The following is an 8,017-nucleotide window of genomic DNA, read 5'->3' as shown; positions in this document are numbered from 1 at the left end:
TCATGTCTCCCGAGATCCTGTCTGTGTGTATTAGGAGGGAAGCCAGTTCATTCTACCATGGGTGTAGGAAGTAACTGGATTGTTTCCTGTGATTCATAAGATTCAAATGTGTGAATTGTCTTTCATTTCTCTAGGCTCTGTATTTCTTTCCATCAAATGAAGGAATTTTTTTTTAAGAATTATTATTTTTTTGGGACCAGCAGTTAGTGTAATGGCTATGTTGCTGGACTCCCATGTAGTCGACTGCGGTTCAAGTCCTGGACCCGGTGGCTTAAAACTCATGCCGGGCGTGTGTGCGTGTGTGCCCAAGATCCCAAGAGGAGAATGGAGGAAAAGGGATTGCAGCGTGGCCATCCCCCCTGGGGGGTGATTTCTCGCTCTCTGTCTCTCTCTGTCTGTCTGGCAAGCACACGTGCCCTGTAGCAAAAACCTCTCAAAAAAAAAAAAGAATTTTTTTTTAAAATTTAATTTTATTTATTTAAATTTGACCAGAGAAGGACAAAATGTGTGTGTGTGTGTGTGTGTGTGTGTGTGTGAAAGAGAGAGAGAGAGAGAGACAGAGAGAGAGAGAATGTGAGAAATCATACCACCAGGTCCAGGACTCAAACCGTGATCAACCACGTGGGAGTCCAGTGCTTGTAACCACCACGTCACCTACTGGCCCCGAATGAAGGTATTTTGATGAAGTAGTGGACAGGGTACACCAGAGTCCAGAAGTCGTAGTAGGTAGTCTCACCCACACCTGCCATATTGGGTATCCAGCCCGGAAGGCTCCTTCTTGCACAGATTGCTATAGCTCCTGCCACATGGTGTTTAGTAAAACCTTTTCCCCCAACGTAGTAGAGACCTACTGCGTGACCTACTTAGCTTCCTCTTTTTGTCTGAGAAATTATTTCCTCCCATTTTCCAATCATGGAGGTCTTATTAGACTTAGTTCCTTGACTCTTTTGGTATAGGAATGGTCACATGACCCAGGTCAACCAATAAGAAGTTTTTTTTTTTTTTTGGGGGTTTTTTTTGTTTAGGGGGCGGGTGCTCGTCCACAGAGAGCGACAGAGAGACAGAAAGCAAGAAATCACCCCCCAGGGGATATGGCCATGCTGCAATCCCTTCTCCTCCATTCTCCTCTCAGGATCTTGGGCACGCACACACATGAGCCCAGCATGAGTTTTAAGCCACGGGGTCCAGGACATGAACCACGGTCAACTACGTGGGAGTCCAGCGACATAGCCATTACGCTAACTGCTGGTCCCAACCAATAGGAAATTTTTCGTGAAGTATCTTCTTTATTACTTTTTTTTTTTTTTTTAATTTACAACTGGGTGAGAGAGTATTTTCATTTGTGGTGGCAGAGCTGGAAAAAGGTAAGATATTGGTAGGCATGGTTTCAGACTCAAGGAAAAATTTAGCTTTCAGAGAACCACAGAGAAGAAAAGGTTAGAGAACCCCAGTTCCTCTGAGCTCCGGTTCCTGTAAACTCTAGGCCTTATAGGACAAGTGGAGAAGTCCATGAGTTCACAATTTCTCTTCACCAAAATAAACTTGTACTTTAAATTAGTTTTTTCATGATTTCTTTTCTTTTCTTTTTGGATTCGTAATACTGTGGGTGCACCAGCGTGAGAGAGACAGAGACAGACAGAGAAGTGCCTGCAGCGGGGTGCAGCGGGGTCTGGCCACACCGTGAGCCCCTTGCTCCAGCTCTCCTGCGCGTGTTGTGACATGGAGGGCGTGATGGCAGTGTGGGTGACCGCGGTGGCTGACACTGCAGATGCCCGGAGGAAGCCGGGCAGGGAGCGGATCAGGGTGACTGGGGATGCTGTGGCCTTGGCCTCCTGGGGCTTCCTCCACATCCCGCTGTGCTCTAGCGAGGAAGACGACCACGTGCACAGACGCGACCCTGCCAGGAGGGGTTCCCTGCCTTGGCGGACTTTGCCCAGCACACGATTCAGAAGGGTGCCAGCCCTGTTGCACTGCTGGGCCAGGAGGTGACATGAACGGTGACAGACCCAGAAGAGCCCTGGTAGCTGACCTTTTGGTGGCGGGAACATCAAAGAGGTCCTTGTGGCCACTGAGGCGGAGCCCGGGGGCAGCGGGATTGCAGAGCCCTCGGGCAGCGCGCACGCCCAGGTCAAGGTGCAGGTGAACAAGGACGGCCTCTGCACGTGCGCCCTGTGCCACAGACCTTCAAGACCGGCAGCGTCCTCATGGCCCACCGGGTCACCCAGAGCAGCCGAGAGGCCCACAGGTGCAAGCTTTCCGGGGCCTCCTTCTGGACCAAGGGCTCGCTCCTCCAGCACCTCGCGCGGCCCTCGGACCCGCGCGGTACAAGCGCACCCGGTGGGGAAGAGCTTCTGGGCACTGGGCGCTGACCCTGCTCTTCCATCTCACCCTGTGCACGGAAATGCACTGCCTCCACACGAGCAAAGACGTGGTCGCCGGCCAAGAGGACTCGCCAGCAGGGGCCAGTGCTTCCGCCTTGGGGCGGGTTACTGCGTCTCTGGTGCCAAAGAAGCCCATGGAGACATCTCCTGTGATCCACCTGGTGACGGACGCCAACGGCACCGCCATCCACGAAGTCCATGTCAGTTGCAGGAGCTGGCCCTGGGTGTTAAGGCCCTGGCCCTGGAGGCCCCTGGGCCTGAGGAACTTCCCTGTTGGGGCGAGGATAGCAGCTGTGAGAACCTGCTGCACCAGGCCATGCACCACTCTGGCACTGTCCTTGAGCATCGGGGAGGGTCATCGGGGAGGAGGGCGCCCTGGAGTCAGTCCCTCCTGCCAAGCCCAGTCCCCAGTCCCTGGGAGATGGAACTCCGGAACTGCCACTGCCGAAGAGGGAGCAGGTGGCCAGCGAGGCCTCAGCTGTGCCCAGGATCCACCAGTGCCCTCAGTGTAGCCAGAGCTTCCTGACAGCAGCTGTGCTGCCGGTCCACAAGAAGTGCCACACAGAGCCCAGGCCGTTCACAGGCATGCATTGTGGCTAGGCCTTCCCCAAAGGCCTGCTGCTCAAGAGGCATTAGGACGTGCACTGGCAGGGATGTCACTTCCGCTCCAGGGACTGCCGGAAGTTCTATGAAACTGTTACCCACATGGGGCCACTGGGTGTCTGAGTAGACAAGTGGCCATATTCATGTCCAGAGTGTAGCAAGCGCTATGAGGTCAACAACAGGCAGTAGGGGGGTTCTCCACCAGCTGAGATCTAGTGCTTTCAGGGAAAAAGACAATTGAAGATTTTCTGCTGAGAAGTCACCCTGGAGAGGTAAAAAGGGCAGGTCTTCAGAAGAAGACTGAGTTCTCCACGGCAGGTGAGATCTAGTGTTTTTAATGAAAAAGAGAAATGAAGATTTTCTACTGAGAAGTCAGCCTGGAGTCTCCTCTATCCTCTCTGTCTCTTTCTGTCTGTCTCTGTCTTTTCATTAAGGTAAAGTATCTTCTTGGCTCTGAAATCCTCTTTTTATCTTGCTAATAATCCCCTTTCCCCCTCCCATTTAAGAGAGGCAAAAAGGGCAGGCCTTCAGAAGAAGACTGAGTTCTCCTTGACCACTGAGATCTAGTACTTTTGTGCCCTGTACTTTTCATTAAAAAAAAAAAAATTTAGTTCTTTCTTTTCTCTATTTTCTCTTCTCTCTCTCTTTCTCTGTTTTCTTATCCTTTTTACCTCAGCACTTGCTGCTCAGTCTCCACACACTGAGTGTCTAGACAGGTCTAAGCGAAACGGTGCCAAGCATCCAAATACTATTAGGGTCAACGTAATCCTCAAGTCCCACCGACTCTATGGCACAAAGGGAGAAAAACAGAATGGCAAAGAGTTTGCAGATCACCTCCTCCTACATGCCTCTGATTGCTCAGACTGAACTTCTAGAAATTAGGAAGATACAAGGCTGGCAGGTGGCGTGGTGGTTAAGGGCACTGAACTCCCACATGCCCAACCATGGTTTGAGGCCCTGACCTGGCAACTTGCTTTCTCACTTTCCCTCTCTCTCACTCTGTTCCTCTCTGATCAAATTAAAAATCATACAAACAAATAAATAAATAAAATAATTCTTAAAAAAAAGAAATTGGGAAGATACAAACAACCCATCAGATGACTAGAAATCCCTACAGGAACACAAGAAATATGAGAAATCAAGAAAATACCTCTCCCTCAAGGGAAAAGAATAACTCTTCTTCATCCACAGACAGTACAATAGAACTCACAGAAATGTCTGATAAAGAGTTTACAATATTGGAACCAGCAGTTGGTGTAATGGCTATGTTCCTGGACGCCCATGTAATCAACCGCTGTTCGAGTCCAGGACCTGGTGGCTTAAACTCACGCTGGGCACGTTTGGGTGTGTGCCCAAGATCCCAAGAAGATTATAAAGGAGAAGGGATTACAGTGTGGCCATCCCCCCTGGGGGTGATTTCTCACTTTCTGTCTCTCTTTCTGTCTCTGTCTTTCTGGTGAGTGCACACCCCCTATAGCAAAAACCTCTCCAAAAAGAAAAAAAAAGAATTGAGAATATTCATAGTGAAAAAGTTAACAGAGATGGAAGAGAAAAGAGACAACGAACTCCGGAAGGAAAGAGCCAATGCATTCCAGGAGGTGAGGGTGTTTTTGCAAGAGCTGAAAGAGGAATATACACCATAAAAAAGTATCAAATGGAACTGTTGGAGATAAAGGTTATAATATGGACAGTCAAAATCGCCCTTGAAAGTATTAAAAGCAGACTAGATCATACAGAAAATTGTGTATCAGATGTAGACGACAAAATCGCTGCATTAGAAAAATCCACCACAGAGACTGACAATAGCCCCGCAAAATGAGAATAATATAGGAGAAATACTAGGTATCATTAAACATCCAAACATCTGGGTAATTGGTATCCCAGAAGGTGAAGAGACTAATAAGGGCATTGATAATCTATTCCATGAAATCTTAGAAAAAACTTCCCAAACTTTGAGAAGCAGTCAAAGATCCAGACCCAAGAATACAAAGGACCCCAAATATGATCAACCCAAGGTCTTCTCCAAGACGCATCATAGCCAGATTGACCAAAACCACAAAGACAAGATACTGAGATTGGCAAGAGAGAAATGTCAAGTTATCTACAAAGGCTATCCCATTAGGCTAACAGTGGGCCTCATCAGAAACTACGTGAACGAGGAAAGAATGGGAAAATATATTCAAAGTTTTGAGTGAAAAACAATTTCAACCAAGAATATTATATCCAGCAAGATTATCCTTCATATGGGAAGAAAAGACAAGAGCATTCTCAGATAAACAAAACCTGAAAGAATTTACCAGCACCAGACCAGATCTCCAAGAAGTTCTGGAGGGAGTACTATCTTAGGAAAACTGAAGTCAGACACACAGAAATAAGAGTTCTAAATCAACTAAGAAAACGGCCAGCTTAATGGTAGGGATAAGTTCAGAGTTGAACGTTATCTTCCAGAATTTAAATGGAAAATTCGGACCACAACAGAAGATAGATTAAATACATGAGTCTGAACTGGTGAAATAGAATTTTATGACTTTAGAATAAAACATTACTGAACTTTTTCTATGCTTTGTTTTCCAGAGTTAAGAATTTTTGTCTTCTCTTGAGAATGTACCTACTATTCGAGCAGAATCCTAACCTGTTTCCTGGCTTTAAGTCTTAAGCAACTTCTCTTAACACTTTTTGATTTTGATCTATGAAAGCTAAAACTGCCTTTCTTAAAATTAAAAAAAAATGAAAAATACCTATTTAATGAATGAAGTAAGCTATATAACCTCAGCAAGATGCTACTTTATAGTATATTCATTCTACCCACAGAGTTTCATGCCTAAAGTCAACATGTGTTCACAGATATGTATATATCAGCTGAACTTGCTATTGAAAGTATTTAGATTAATTAAGATATTTTGTGAATCAATAAAATGTGGGAAAAATTAAAAAAGGAATGGAAAGCAACTGCAGATACCAGAGACAGTGTGAGAGGAAGGTGGGAAATGGCACAGGGTGAGAAATGGGGGGAGGGAATATATATATATAACAAAAAATGAAAAATTATTTGTTGATGACAACATGTATGACTAAGCCACTATATAGTATATTCTAGATGGGAAATCGCATTTTGTATGGTGTGATGATGTTCAGTGAGAGGATGTAAAATAAATAAATTAATTAATAAAACAAAAAACGAAACGCGCAGTAGGGGCACTTCCGGATGCACCTGTGGAAGCCACATGGGTGCCAGTGCTGCAGGAGAAGGGCTCTCTGGCGGGGTACCGGCGGCACCACACTGGGAGAGGCCCTGCAAGCACTTACAAGTGTAGCCAGGCTTCCTCCAGCACGAGCTCAACCCGCACCTGCCCACCAAAGGGGACTGCGTGCCGGAGGTAGCGGAGGTGCTGGTGTCCCAGGAGAGCCTGCGACAGCCACCACTGTCCTGGCAGAAGACCCCCGCACCACGTCTGTAGTTGCTGACACCCAGGAGTACATCAGTGAGACCACCGCAGATGACATGGAGACCAGCGAGGCCACAGAGATCACTGAGGGCTCCCAGAGGGGCTGGACCCGTCGGCTCTCGCAGTCCTGGGATAGCCACATCGGAAAGGTGGTGGGGCAGATCGTGCACTAGGCCAGCGCTGGCCACCAGGTCATTGTGGACCAGGAGTTGGCTCTTGCCTGCACCATCACCATCGCCACCCCAAGCGTCTGACAGAGCAGGTGGCATGAAGCTGGCCTTGGCCTTCAGTGAGGGCACCGTGCTTGCAGCCCATAGAGGCCCAGATGGTTCTGAGCGGGCCACCAGTGACCATGGAGGATGTAGAGGCCTTGGAGCATGCTGCGAGCTGGTCATTGCCTCTCCACGGGGCCAGCTGCAGGTGCAGACACAGCCTGACTGGGGACCTCCAGCAGGCGAGGACTCCAAGCGCCCTGTCCGCGTGGCCTGGCCTGGCAAAGAGGCATCCAGAGATGGGGACGTATGTAGTTTCTCAGTTGGTTTAGAATAAAACATGAAAACTCACCAAAAAAAGTTATTCCCATATCAAAATGGCAAACAATAGGCTAGGTACACGTTTACTAAACGCTAATTTTATGCCTGCAGCACAACACACATGCCAGTCACAAGTTTTTAGCATGTCAGTCACAAGTAATCCCTGACTAGATAATGACATGTTAATCATACAAATAAAAGTAGCATGTAGTTAGCATGTCAGTCACATGCCATTATTGACATGAAAATAACATACCAACTATATGATGGCAACACACACCAAAAACGTCTCGAGCGACATGTTAACTACACACTAGCAATGTGCATGACAACTGCATGTAAAAGCATGTCATATCAATCACATGTAGTTTGTACACCGATAATTACACATGATGGACACGACAATCACATGCTAACTACACCTATTTAACATGTACTTAACATGTCACCAACATGTCAAATCCATGTGATGGCATCCTAATTACATGCAATTATATGCATGTCAATTGCAAATTGCACATTGCCTGCATGTTATTCTCATGTCAGTAATTGCCATACTGCAGAATGCCATGCCTCCTGGTTCCACAGCTCTAGGTGCCACAGGTTTTGGTGCCACAGCTCTGGTGGTCATGGCTTCAGGTGTCATGCTGGCACTGTGCCTGGTGCCACCTCACCGGGTGCCATGGCTCCGGAACCTTCTCACGAGGCTCAGCCTCTCATAGGCATCGTACACCACTCCACTGTCTGGTTCCCTGTTGACTTTTATTTGTGCCCAAAGAGCATCAATTTATTTAGTTAAAGGAATCCAAATCAAGTCAGTCATACACAGACTAAAAATTGGGGAGGCACATGGACTGTTCCAGCATGAATTCCTGGCTAACAGAAAACTCCTTATTGAGTGGAATTTACTGACCCTACTTTTGTCTGAAAGAAATAAATTCTAGAACAGCAAAAGAGGGCCAATGAGTTCAGATTTTTTTCCACAAACATTTTGAGCTATTATTCTGTTTTCCCACGAAGCCCACTGTGCATCCCAGGCCTCAAAGCTTTGTGA

At 47.1% G+C, this 8,017-nt stretch overlaps 1 pseudogene; it reads left to right on the top strand.

Annotated features, from left to right (window-relative positions):
* The first annotated feature begins 1,731 nt into the window (after window positions 1-1,731).
* LOC102471024 (transcription factor E4F1-like) lies at window positions 1,732-7,685 on the top strand (annotated as a pseudogene).
* The last annotated feature ends 332 nt before the right edge of the window (window positions 7,686-8,017 follow it).

The sequence above is a fragment of the Tupaia chinensis genome, unplaced genomic scaffold (assembly GCF_000334495.1).
Source record: "Tupaia chinensis unplaced genomic scaffold, TupChi_1.0 Scaffold147918_1, whole genome shotgun sequence".
Classification (NCBI taxonomy): domain Eukaryota; kingdom Metazoa; phylum Chordata; class Mammalia; order Scandentia; family Tupaiidae; genus Tupaia; species Tupaia belangeri.
This window is presented reverse-complemented; position numbering and strand designations above follow the sequence as displayed.